The sequence below is a fragment of the Alligator sinensis genome, unplaced genomic scaffold (genome assembly GCF_000455745.1).
Source record: "Alligator sinensis unplaced genomic scaffold, ASM45574v1 scaffold512_2, whole genome shotgun sequence".
Lineage (NCBI taxonomy): Eukaryota > Metazoa > Chordata > Crocodylia > Alligatoridae > Alligator > Alligator sinensis.
In genome coordinates, this window is record NW_005842182.1 from 146,865 (window position 1) to 160,991 (window position 14,127).

A 14,127-nucleotide genomic window follows, 5' to 3' on the forward strand; every position below is an offset into this window, starting at 1 on the left:
TCTCAAGTATATCTTGGCCAAGATACACTGCTGGCACTGCTGACCTTACTCTGCTTATAGCTCTTCTTTCAGTGCTACTATCACTGTTCGAGGTAGCATGTTGGTTTATGTTTCCAGGCTAGTAGTCCATTCATCTTCTGCTCCAGTGCTATCCATTGAGACTATGGAGAATTCTATATGAAGATTTCTTTTAAATTAATGGTGCTGTGGTCACTCCTTTTTCACGTTTGACCCACTCTATCCACATTTTTTTTTCCAAATGTTCAGCATTTTTTTACTTGTGTTTGCTGTTTTTATGGATTATAACATGAAATGTGTGTTCTTTTCAGTCTCAGGTTTTTCTTCTTGTCATATTTGGGATTCTTTTTCATAATCCAGTGTCCACAAACACACTGTCTACCCTCTATCAACATTAGTCCAATTTAGGTGATTTCCTTAATTAGCAAATTTTAACATCTGTTTGATGGTCTAATTCAGGGGCTTCCAGTAGTGCCTATTCAAGTTTCTTTGTCCCAGATTTCAATCATGATCTGGATTCTTACTAGGGATGTAGTTAGTTAGCCCTTCAACATTGGCTAACTGCTCTTCAGCCTTATATCATTTACAAACTCCTTATGTTTCATCTTCTTTTTGCACGCTCTGTTTAAACCCATTGCTTTCATATGTTTCATTTTTATACAGAGTGCAACACTCCTCAAATTTCTGTAATACAGTTTCAGAGTTAGACTTCTCTCATTAAAATAAATGTAAGTTATTATTAACATCAAGTGCTTCAGAACCAGCTATTATTGGAAATAAGGCAACCTTCTTATTATATCGCTTTTTGCTGGTGACATGATTTTTAAATCTTCTCCGGTTGTTCTCCCTATTTCTGTGCAGTTTTAATTCTGGCAGAGTTTTGAATGGTTCCATTCTTCTTCTCAATTTATTGATCTCTTTTTATTTTACCTTTGGTACCCCATGTTGCTCAGTCATCACTTAGAGCCCTGTTATCTGATAAAGGTCTACTTTCTTTGGTGTTGGGGTTCTGATCAACATACTGTAACATGAGCTTCTGTGAAATGTAGAATTTGCCCCAGAGGGTCTGAAATTTTCCTCTATATATACACTGGGATTTACAGTACCTACAGACATTCAGGGTCCCATCCTAATGCTTTACATAAAGTGCCATGAGTTAGAGCTCTCCCCCCCCCCAAACCAAACAGATGTTCACCTGTTGGGTGGAGAGAGCTAGAGCCTGCTTCACTGGCCCTAGCCAGCAGGCAGGGGCACTCCAGCAGCCTCTGAGGAGGCTGCCAAACTGCCCCCCTCCCCCAGATCCAAGCCTGTCAGCGGGGGAGGGAGAAGAAAGGAGAGGGAGCCAGCACAGAGCTGCCAGCTGCTTTTGAATAGCCAGAGCGGGGGGGAGGATGGAATAGAGCCCTCTCATGTCATGGGCTTCCCCCCCCCATGACCCCAGCTGGGGTACTGGGGGGGAGTCGGGCTAGGCCTGCAAAGTGAGGGGGCTCCATTCCACCTTTTGCCCCCCCCCCCCCCCCCAGTTCTGGCCATTCAAAAGTAGCCATTAGCTCTGTGCTGGCTGTTCCTTTCCCTTTCTCTTCCCTTCCTGATTAACAGTTCCATGGATGGGGCTGGGCTGGTGCTGTCAGCATGAATACCAGCCCAGCCCTGTCCCTGTGTGAAAAATAAACCCTGGAGGGAACACAAGTTCCCTAAGGAACTCTGTTTTAGAGTGCCTTAATCTCATACTTCATCTGACCAAGGTTAATTTTTCATGTGATTGGCCATTTTAAAAGCACTCTGTATCCATGCACATGTATTAACTCATGACTGTAGAGCATTTTCAGGGGCCAAACATGCAAAAATTGCACTTACATAAGCACCCTTAGTGTGAGACTCAGAATTCTGCAGCCCTGAAACTTAATTTTGTGTTTTAGAGCCTAATCCAAGGCCTCCTAAAATCAGTGGAGAAACTCCTATTGATAGCAATGACCTTTCTTTCACGCCTAATCACCAACCATTACAAACTAAATGGGAGAAGGTGGTATCATTTTCATTGCTAGAGGAAGATAGAATTTAAAAATCTGATGCAGTCAGTCTCATAGTTTGAGCCCAGGATACTATTATCCTGTAAGCAGAAACCACCTTCAATTTATTGTTACAATAACCATAAAATGCCAAGCCTTTAGCATGAAAATAAATAGCAGAACATACCATTCACAAAAAGGATACAGAATTAATCTCATAATTGTGTGAATCTCATAATCACGTGAGGAAATGCAGACAAGAGCTACAGCATGAGAAAGTGAAATCTAGGTTCAATGTAAATGCTAAATTGTGCCCCTTAATGCAGATGCTCTGTCACTCTTAAGCAGGAGCTGTTCACATGCCTCTTTGGGTGGAATTTGGTCCAGGCAGAAGCATGAGGAAAATGGGAAATTATGGGCTTAATATCATGTTTTAATCATTTGATAATACAGGATTCCCACCTCTGCCACCATTTGGAAGACATGTGAAAAGTGGCTTCTTTTGTAAAAAAAAGTTTCAAGAACTGACAAACAGCAGCAGCAGCAATTAGTTCTTTCATAGCATTTTCATCAGTAAATCTTAAAACATTTTCATGCACTGTCCAATCCATAGATAAGTAATGGATTTTTTTTGCTGGTTCTAGAATATGGCAAAAAAAAAATTTAGTATGAACAAAAGATATACTAAAACCTGTACCATGAAATGAGCATTTATTTAAAAGGATGAGGACCATTGTGTTTTGAGAAAATACTGACATTTAATTATGTCCTTTCATAAGGGAATTGTAATCACCTTTCTTTTGTACAAAAATTGTGTTCCTGAGTTACAAACAAAAGTTTAAATATTTAAAATAGTTGATGTTCTTAGAGATGACTTATATCTATATAATTTATAGCACACAGCCAACAACTTGGGCCATGACCCTTCAAACAATCATGCACAGTTTCAATGGGGCTACATGCAGTGTGGTGGCAGAGTGATTAAGTTGGTTCACCCTGGTAGAATTTGAGCCTTGTTCCACACTTCGCAAAGACTGTCCCATGCCACCCGACTGCTAATGGGCACTTGCTCATTTGGGCTTGGGATTTAAAGGTCGATGGCTGTAACTTTAGCCACATCACTCCTTTGTGTGCTGCTGGTTCCAGAAACTGGCAAGTTTTTAACCACATTAATTAGGCTCAAAAGATCTTTGCCCTTTCTGACTCACAGCAAGCATCTTTGTATCCTTAAGGACTGTCACTATAAGCAGCAAAGAATATCTACACATATACAGAGGAAAACAGGAGTTAAAAAAAATACTAAGCATTCATGCAGTTATTCCCATACAGTTAATACTGTTGCTCCCTGACTTGTATGTGGATAACTTGGTACCTTAAAATTACAAACATGAAATGTCCTGAATTGTTTTGCTTCAGAAGAAAAAGTAAAAAAACAAAACAAAACAACCCCCCCCCCAAAACCTCCTTAAATGGATTCAAATTAACGACTATGAATCAGTAAAGCTTAAAACAGTGACTATATCCAAAAAAAAATTTTTTTAGATAAAAAGGAAGACACCAGGGAGTACAATGCAGTCTGACCCTGTTAGTATAAATAGAAGTATTGTTACTATGACAACCATCTTTGATAACCAGATGGAGGTAGTTACCACATTTTCCTTTTTTCTTTATTTTTTCTTTTATTGTATAGTCTCCCTATAGGGTAAAAGGGGAACCCAGGAAATATATCTTTTTTGGATGTAAAATTTGTGTTTCAAAGGGTATTTAAGAAGTTTATGTATCATGTGGCATTATTAGTCTGAACTGAAAAAGTAAGGAGCATGAAATGGCCACATTTATTACTGGTATAAATAGATATCATACCATCGAATTCAAAGGGGTTGCATTCAATTGATCAGTTGTAAAGTTGGGTCAGGCTTTGGAGTGCATACAAATCAGAGGATATACTAAATCCCTGAGCCTAAATTAATTTATTTTTGCATACGTTTTTTTTTTAAAGAGCTATCACCCTGTAGTTATGGAATAGACCATGATGTTTTTAAAACTGTTCACATTTTATTTCCTGTACTGCCAAAGTAAGAATTCAATGTCATGGTAACAGATGATGAAATCTCCCACTGTCCTTTGTTCTCCCTTTGTTTGAGATTAGTTAAATGGTTAATGGGATATAATGGCATTACCACTGTGAAAATTAGTTTATTGGCTTCTTAGCCAAAACAGCTCCTGTGGCTGGGCTGCTTGGTGAAGTGGGTAGTGTGCCAGACAAGTGCATTTTGCTTCATCTGCATTAATGCATTTCTGCCCAGACAGAAAATGCCTGGGTGAGCAAAGTGAACTTTCACAGAAAACAGAAGGAAACATGAGTTATCTAGGAATATGTGGGCAAAACTGCATTATTTTCTAAACTGCAGATTTCTATAAATTGTTTCAGCTTGAAGAAAGATTAAGGCCCAAGTGAGCAGTTTCCTTTGTTGTCATGTGGGGCACTGTACCAAGAAGGTGTTTTGCCAACTGCTGATATAACAAGTGCTTCCCGAAGTCACTATGTTTGATAAAAATATTGACACACAAGCCATTTTAGCATTTGTGTTAAACTACCAATAGTTTAGCAGGGTATCACAATGCAGTTGCCATGATAAATTATCCCCATAAAAGAGTCACTGTATAGTCAATCTATATAAAATAACAATACTACAGTACTTTGGGTGATCACAAAAAGAACTACAACATCACACACTATGGGTGTGACGAACAGCAGCAATGGCCAAAGGAGAGGCAAAAAGAGTCTATGACAAAGCTCTGATGCAGTGGTTAGATTACTGCTTTTACCAGATCTTGCAGAGTAATGGTAGAAAGTCTTCTTGTTTGATTTCAAACAAACACCTGTCTGAGGGAAACAATGCAACTGTGGGACTCCACCATGGTATACCAGCAAATAATATATGTAATGAAGGAATGCTGTATGTTAAATTCAGACTCCCACCCTATACTATCACACTTGAACTTAGTCACTATATTTAAGTGTAAAAAGCTGACCTTTCAACTATGGAAAAAGCTGAAGAGTAAAAAGTTTAACACTTCTAGGATAAGGAATAATTTTAAAAAAAACAAAACCTTTTAATAGCCTTTAGACCAGATTTCAATTCACTATATTTGATATACATATATTTCTATAAACTGACTGCACTACTAGGAAGGACTAATTTCTAGGTAAATTTAAAATGCTGGAATCATCTATTTTTGAGGGGGGGGTTGTTTCTTTAGAATTAGGAAAATCATGAGGTGTAATTAGCAAAACGTTATGAGGAACCAGAATACTTCAAACCAAAAGATTAACTTTTCTGAAAGTTATATGTAACTAAAAACAAGGCTTTATAATGAAAGACCCATTAACTATAGTGATCACTGCCAATGAATGTTATAATTATCTCCTTTAACAAATTTTTTGACTTGATTTAAAATGTCAGACTAGATTTTCCTTTATTTAAATTTTCATTACCAATTGAACATTTCAGATTCAGAAGAACTCCAATTATAAAACCCAGACACTTTGCTAGAGATGTTCTTTATCTGGTCCTAACTATGAACTCAGGTTGCCAGACAGTTTAATATAAAGTTGTAATCCTCAAGGCTTTCTCCTTTGTTTTTCACTTGACAATTCTTCTTTTATAAGGGTCATAAAGGCAACAGTCTGTAAAATCTATTTCAGATTTTCTTGCTTGGTTGTACTAATCTTGGTATCTTTTTCCTTTTATAAGAGGCTGATATCTTCCCTTTTTCAATTAGAATTCTTTGAATGATTCTTCATGATGTGGAAAGTCTTCATCTCTTCAAGGAATCTGATTCAGTTAACCTAAAGTGACCTCAATTTTGTACACAATAGAAATAATTTGTTTTCTTTACCTCTACCTTTTAACACAGTCATGCTTAGATGATCTTTTCTGGTAACCTCAGTAGGAACTTAAAAAGGGGATTTAGGTAAAACATTATAGGAACAGAAAAGCTAATAGAAATTTCAATAAAAAATTAATTGCCACATCCCACTACAATAAAGAGGTCAGGCCATCCTCTTATGTTCGTAGTGTACATTACCAGAAATACATTAAAGTAGAAGAGACTGGTAAAGACACAATGTATCTTGTATTGATTTGCAACTGAAAAATGTTTTGTTAACCCTTCTCTCATGACTGTCCACTGAACTAATCTAGAACAAAGGTGAGCAGTCTACAATTTATGGGCCATATCTGGCCTGCAAAGAGGTTGGACTGGCCCACAGTGGTTCAATCTGGCCCTGGGGTGACATGGGGAATCAGCGGCACATGGCTGTGCCATGCTGCCCAGCAGAGCTTGCCTTAGGGAAAACGGTACTCTGGGTGAACCTGTATTTTGCCCCTTTTCCTCCTCCCCCACCCAAGTCAGCAACACTGCTTCAGACTAAGGCAGGTGAACAAAGGTGCAGAGGGCTTTTCATTCCCTGATTCCCGTGTAAAGGCCAGTTTCCCCCTTCACTGCTCTCTGTGGAGAACACCCGGGCACACCACTCTGTTACCCCATGGTTAGGCCTGGCAGCAGCAGCACTCACCTCAGGCCTTTTCTGAGGGAAGTGATATCAGTGTTACTCCCAGCCCACTGAGATGGGGCTGAGCACAACCCGGGGCAGCCTCAGGCATGGAGAGCCACTGGCTTGCCATGCCATGCCCTGCCCTGCCCTGCCACCTCCACTTGGGGACACTACCAGGCCACACAACTGTAGATCACTGAAGCTTGATGGGGCTGGGAATGTGCAGTGCCCAGAGGGATCCCTGCAAACCCCTCTACGCCCACTGTGCTTTGGCACCAGGACCACGGGTTGCACAATGCCTCCTGCAGGGTCACTGGAGAAGCTGGTCAGGGCCATCTCCAGTGGTGCCATGAGGATGCTGGCACACTGCAGGTGAGGCTTCACCTCCACCAAACTGAGGAACAGTGGTGGGGCCGGGCTCATGGTGGCAATGGTGGGCACCCTGCATTCACTGGACAGGCTGGGGTGAACCTTAAACAGCTCTGCCACAACCCTTAGTGCCCACCTGGCTCTGGGCTGTGCTCCAAGTACCCCTGTGATTCCCCCTCCAGTGCTGCAGCAGCCAGCAGTGCAGGCACCCCCCTAGCAGGTGCAGCGGACAACTCAGCCTCAGCCCCCAGGCAGCAACACTGCACTCCTCAGGGTGGGACCCTCCTCAGGAAGGCCTCATGGCATCTCCACTATGTCCAACTGCCTATGGCAGTCTTGCTTCGGGCATGGCGGGGGGCAGGCATCCCTTTGGGTAGAACAATGCTCAGGTGATGTGGGGTGGTGGTCAGTCAGTTCCTGTCAGGTCCAGTCAGACCTGCCCCCCTGCAGGTACAGCAGGGCTGGGTGGTGCCTAGTAGACCAGATCATCCAGAAAAGCATAGTCTAACAGCAGCAGCTTCAAAGGCCATGCCATGAAGAAGGTCTTGTTTCTCTGAGCCCACTGGTCTCAGAGGTTCTCCCCTGACCTGGTATCTGCTCACACTATCAGCTGTCCAGCCCCAGCCTCCTCTCCTAGGACACTTTCTCTGAGCCTGCCCACACAGCAGAGGCCATGCCCTACCCTGTGAAGGACTAAGCATGGGCTCCCTCCTGTCCCAGAGCGTGTTCTGTCCAGACCCACAGAGCCAGCCTTAGGGAAAATAGCACCCCCTGACCATGGCACCCTGGACGGTTGCCCATGTCACCCACCCCTAAGGCCAACTCTGCTGCTCAGCCTCTCTGTGATACCCCGCTTCCTCAGCTGTCCCTGCTGCACTCTTGTGCCTGAGCTTACCCATGCTGCAGAATTTATCCCTCCCCCCATTGCTATTGGAGGTGGGAATGAGTGACAGGGAAGATAAGGACAGCTTGGGTACTCTGAGAGGTTGGGATTTGTGTGCTGTGGACAGGACCAGGGCAGAAGTGGTAACCTATGACAATAAATGTTTGTGAACCCTCCCTGATTTCAAAGGATAAGAACCACATCATTTAGGAAAAATGTTTGGATATACAATGTGAAATGCTGTATGTAGAAAATATTCCCTGTTCAACTCATATAGACATTTAAGCTAAGTACAGGTATTCAGTGAGACTAGGGGGAGGTTAAATCAATTCAAAATGGCTGCCTGATATCAGGTACTCCAGGATGGTTAGTAGAGGGGGTTGGGGACCTGCCAAGGGATGGGGATAGACTTGACCCATGAAGGGTGGGGCGCAGGCATGAGCTACAGGTGGGGTAGACAGGGCCAGCATGACATGCAGGTGTGGTGGGAGGGCAGGCACAATCCATGGGTGGGGTGGATATTCTAAAGATTGGGACAAAACAGTAGCCCCATCTTCTTCGGGGGATAGGGCCGCAGGAGGACTTGAGGACACCTCCCAACCAAGACAGGTGATGTGCACAAAGAGTACCCAGGTAAGCAACAGGGGTCCAGATAGTCCTGGGAATTGCGGGGTGGTACACACACCAATTCAAGGCCTTAAATGCCTCTACAATGTTCATAGTATGGGGAAAAAGCAGGAGGAACTCACCCTCCGGATAGCTAGTTCAAACCCAGACATAGTAGCGCTCACAGAAACCTGGTGGGATTCATCCCATGATTGGGCGGTTAACATTAGGGGCTATAGTCTATACAGGCAGGATAGAATGGGGAGGAAAGGCTGGGGTGTGGCGCTCTACGTCAAAGAGCAATACACATCCTCAACCAGCAGGATGGGGTCTGAGGAGGGGCAGGCTGAAGTGCTCTGGGTTAAGATACAGGGAGGTCATGGGGAAAGGGACTTGACGGTGGGGGTCTACTACAGACCTCCCAACCAAGGGGAAAAGCTGGACTGTGAATTTTCAGGTCAGCTTGCAGAGGCACTTAAGGCAAGGGATGTAGGTGTCATGGGTGATCTAAATTACCTGGACATCTGCTGGGAGGAGCAGTCAGCCAGGTCTGACCGCTCATGAAGTTTCCTTGCTGAAATACAGGACCTCCACTTCACCCAGGAGGTGTACAGTCCCACCAGGGGGAATGCCCTGCTGGACCTGGTCCTGGCCACAGGCGACGACCTGGTGAGGGGACTCCAGGTCCTCAACCACCTGGGCAATAGCGATCATCGCTTGCTGGAATTCACCATCCAGCACAGGGTGTCAAGGGCCTGCAGCAAGGCGGTAGCCCTTGACTTCAAGAGGGCCAACTTCAATGAGTTGAGATTAGTGGGAGAGGCACTGGGGTCCTGGAGAGTAGGGAAACTGGGTGCCCAAGATGAGTGGTCATTCCTTAAGAAGATGATCCTCCGAGCCCAAAGTGCTGGCTCCTACCTTGGGGGGTCTTTAAGAGGAGGCTTGACATTTACCTAGCTGGGGTCATTTGAGCCCAGTTTTCTCTTCTGCCCAGGGTAGGGGGTCAGACTAGAAAATCTATAAGGTCCCTTCCAACCCTGCATCTATGAATCTATGGGCATGACCTGCAGGTGTGGTGGGGGAGCCAGGTGCAACCCATGGGTGGGGTGTGGTAGCAGGCATAACCTGCAAAGGTTGGGGGGGCAGGTGCTACCCCCAAGGCGGGGCGGGGCTGGGGCAACACACAGATGGGGTGGGAAGGGCCAGCATGACCCATAGGTGGGGGAGCAGGGGCAACCCACAGATGGGGTGGGCCGCTTCAACCCATGGATGGGGTGAGGGAGGGCCAGTGCAACCTACAGATGCAGGGTGGCGTGACCCACAGGTGGGATGAGGGTCAGGTACAACCCATCATAGGTCAGGGAGGGGCTGGTGGGACGGGGTGGCAGGTATGACTTATGGGTAGCGTGTGTGGGGCCAGTGCAATCCATATTGCAACCCACAGGTGGGGTGAGGTGAGGTATGGGAAAAGCCATAATCCATGTGTAGGATGGGTTGGGTTGCAGCCCCCACAGTGAACTTATACCCCCATCCCTTCTGCATATGCCCCAAGTGGAATTTACTTGCTTAGATCCAGCAATGGCGAACACTGCTAAAAGCAGCTGCACCCTGAGCAGCTTGTGAGATGAAGGTTGTGAGGGCTGGCTGCTTGGGGAGGAAAGAAGCCACGGGGGGACAAAAAATAGCCCAATGTGGGTGTGGGGGGGAGGTGAAAAGAGCATCTCCAGGGCTGGGGCTAGTGGCTGTGTTTTCCCAACACCAGGGCTGCACAGAGGAAGTGTACAGAAGTTGCATAAACTGGTTTGACTAAATCAAACAAATCTGATACTACATAGATCCAGGTTTACGTTAAATGGGGTTCTGCCTTTTTTAGACTGGTTTGTGTGCATGAAACTTCGGTACAGTTACATGTTTAGACTGATTGCCGGTCACTGAGACCAGGTCTGTAAGTGTAAGGTCAGCACTGGGACGAGCTAAGTTTAAATCAGGTGGTCATTTTGAACCCAACTTAACCTCCCCAAACATCTGTACTTAGCCTTAGAACTAAAGGAAACTACTCTGAGATATGTCTCATTATGAAACTGCTTTAATTGCTTTGAACTAAGAGAAAATGTTGAAAACTGTCAAGGAGTTCATCATACATTTTTTTCACTGGCAAGGTACAGGGCTGCTAAAGCTTCCCTCAGGGTATAAAAGATTTTGCCTTCATACTTAATTTACTGAAGAGAATGTGCAGGAATTGTGACCAGAAATGCTAGCACTTACAATCCAACATTTCCTTCTCTTATACATTTACTAGCAATGCAGATCCACTGGGGCTACTTTATCGGTTCCTTTTTCTGGCCTTGGTTCCTCCCAGCAGCACTTAAAGGATTCTTCTCTAGTGCAAAGGTGGTCCCCTTGGGAAAATTAATCAAACTTCTATAATGTTTTGCTGTGTTGAGCTTGTCGGGCTACCATGCCAGTGGCAGCACAGACATACATAGTCTATGGAGGCAAGCAAAGAGGTTTCCCAGGGACTGATAAAACAAGTAGAAGGGGCTAAGGTATTGATTTGTGAGTTTGACTGAAGGAGAAAATACCAGAAAAGCAAGGCAGAAAAAAAATTCAATCAGTGCAAGCACAGGGAACATGGCCTGAGAGCTGAGAGAGACCATATTTGAGCTGAAAGCAGACTAAGAAGAGCTGGGAACTGAGTCAAGAAACATGCTCTTGTTTGATTCCCACTTGCTCAGGGTTCTGTAACTTTTTTGTAAGCAAACAGGATTGCACAATAGGTAATTAATAATGCTCGCATATTTCACTTCTAGATCTTGAAGCACTTTATCAAGCCAGATGAGCAGAATAAGTTACTTTGTACACAGAGAGAGAAACCTAATCAAGAGAATGAAGCAAGTCACCCAAATTGACCCATATTAGATTAGTGGAAGACCTGGACCCATAATCCATTGTCCAAGTATTCCAACCATGGTAGTGATACAATAAGGTAACATGCAACAAAATATACACTTAATATAATTTTCTGAAATAAACACATATTTTATACACATTATTATGTATATAAATGTACAATGAAGAAACCACCCTACGTGTCTGAAACTGAAAGTGTCACAATGAACATGAGATGAGCAGAAGAGGAAAGACACACAAGGTACAGAAGGCAAGGATTTTATGAGGATATATTTGGAGAGGGCATCTTTTTAAATAAAAAATTAAAATTGTGCAGTGGTGAGAATTAGAGATTGCTTCAAAGAAGTCAGTGGTTCTACAGCAGTTTTAAATTTGTGAGAGATCAAAACAATGCCCTAAAAACTACAATTCTTTCTAGGGCAAGAAACAAACCATTCCAAGTCTGATGTATGTTGTTGCTAGAATCTCTTGATGGGAATCTAGCTTTATGTATCACTGGGAGGAACAATGTTCATTAATTAAAATACAATGAGCTTAAGAACATGACCTCAAGGGAGGTGGTGCTCTCCCCTACCCTGGGGGTCTTCAAGAGGAGGTTAGATGAGTATCTAGCTGGGGTCATCTAGACTCAGCTCTCTTTCCTGCCTGTGCAGGGGTCGGACTCGATGATCTATTGAGGTCCCTTCCGACCCTAACATCTACGAATCTATGACACACTGTAATTTGGCTGAATAAAGCACAATTGGACATAGGATGAATTACATCTGCATTATGTTTCTTTAACAATTTAATTAATTAAGATGCAGTTACTTTATTTTTATTCTGCAGGTGGCTATCCCATATTTTCAATATTTACATTCAAAAAGTCCCCATGTGTAATTAATAATACTAGCACATTTCATTCCTGGATCTCAAAACAGAAATGGCAAAGTCCTGAATCTCTGCCTGAAGCTACAAAGGTAATGTGGTTGCTTCATACAAAGATTGAAGCTATTTACAAAAAAGGAGAACAAAGTGATTTGCCCAAAACCCATATTAAGCCAGTGGAAGAGCTGGAACAACCCTCTAGACACTGACCATTGAACCACATTGCCCAAGTATCTTAATCAGCTTAGTGGAACAAAACATGCTGAATAGAATTTTTTTAAATGAATCAATTTGGGTAGACTTTAGTAGCTATTTTTTTAAATTAGATCTTTATAAACTAAGATATGCTAACTGTATATATAGTGTCATATATCAGAACAATACTACAGACTATAACAAGATCACATTAGTGGCACAGGAAGCATTAATTAAAAGCATATGTTGCTTGTAGTTTAAAACACACAAACATATGCATAGTAGGTGGGCTTTTCTCAGCCCATTTTGCAATGCAGTTAAATATTTGACATCAGTGTTACAGCTCTATGGTTTCCAGCAACTGCAGAGACTTTGCCACTTTCACCTGTCTTCTTTAAGAAATATCAACACTTAAAAAAAATCTGGAAGTCTCCATGGGAATTTAGGAAGCTGCAGCCATCCTATCATTTGTGAGGAACCATCACTTCTATTACATGGCTAGGAAGGGAGATCTAAGATATCCATAAAAGGTCTACCATGAATTCATAGTGAATCCTTGCTCTGCCTAATTGCTGGAGATTTTGATGGCAAAAGCTCTTTTCCTCTACGCTCCTTTCAGCACCAAGAAATAACAACATGCATGGCTCACTTGTGGTGTAACCATTGCTTTGAAATCTCATTCATAGTAAAGTGGGAGAGCTGGGGCTGATCACCTAGTTTTCTCTAATTTAAAAAAAAAAAATCCAAAATTTTCCGATTTAAAAAATAACAAACCCAAATCCACATATTTCTGTGATTAAAATAAAACACCACATATATGGTGTTTCGTTTTGATCATGGAAAATTGTGGATTTGGATGGGGTTTTTTTAAATCAGAAAATTTGTGATTTTTTTTATCACAGTAAACAAGGATTCCTGCTGATCACAGCAAAATTAAATATATCTCCCTCTTTTTTTTCTTCATAAAGATGGGCAGTAGGACCACCATCTCGCCATTCAAATCAAGTACTATTAATTGCACACTTGCCAAAGGTATGCAGCATTTCTTCAGGGGTGAAGGATGACTATTCCATATTGAATTTAAACACAGAATTACAAAGAAGATAGAGACAGAGTAGACTATGGGAAATCAGACGGCTTGAGAAAGAAAGGACAAGTGTGGTCATTAGATCGGAAGTGTGTATGTATACAGTAGGTTTTTAATTATGTGAACAAATGAGGTGGCCCAAGGACAGGAAGACAGTAAATCTCAGAGTCGTGAAAGTGGGTAGAGAAGATAGGAAGAAGCAGAAGTATAACTGAGACGTGGTGTTTGGAGCAGCAGTCTTGGGTGCCATCTTGGGAGAGGGTGCAAAATTAGCCACTGCCAGTGTCACACCTGGCAACTAGATGCATTACCACCACCAGCAGTGCAGCAGCCACTTGTTGGCACATTTATTGCTCCTGCCTAAGTGCAGAGCTGCCATTGCACCTCTGGGAGGAAAAGGTAGTGCTTGGCTGTAGAGGTAAGAAACAGATTAGTAGAGTATGCAGTATGGACTAACAATGATGGTCAGAAAAAAAAAAGAAAGAAAAAAGAATTGGCTGACTTCAGAGAGCCTGAGGAGGTTGGGAATGAAAAATGTTCCCAATGAAGTCCCATGTGGTTCCACTATCCCAAGACCTTCCTGACCCGATTCTCATTTAGAATACCACTCTCTGCTGCAAAT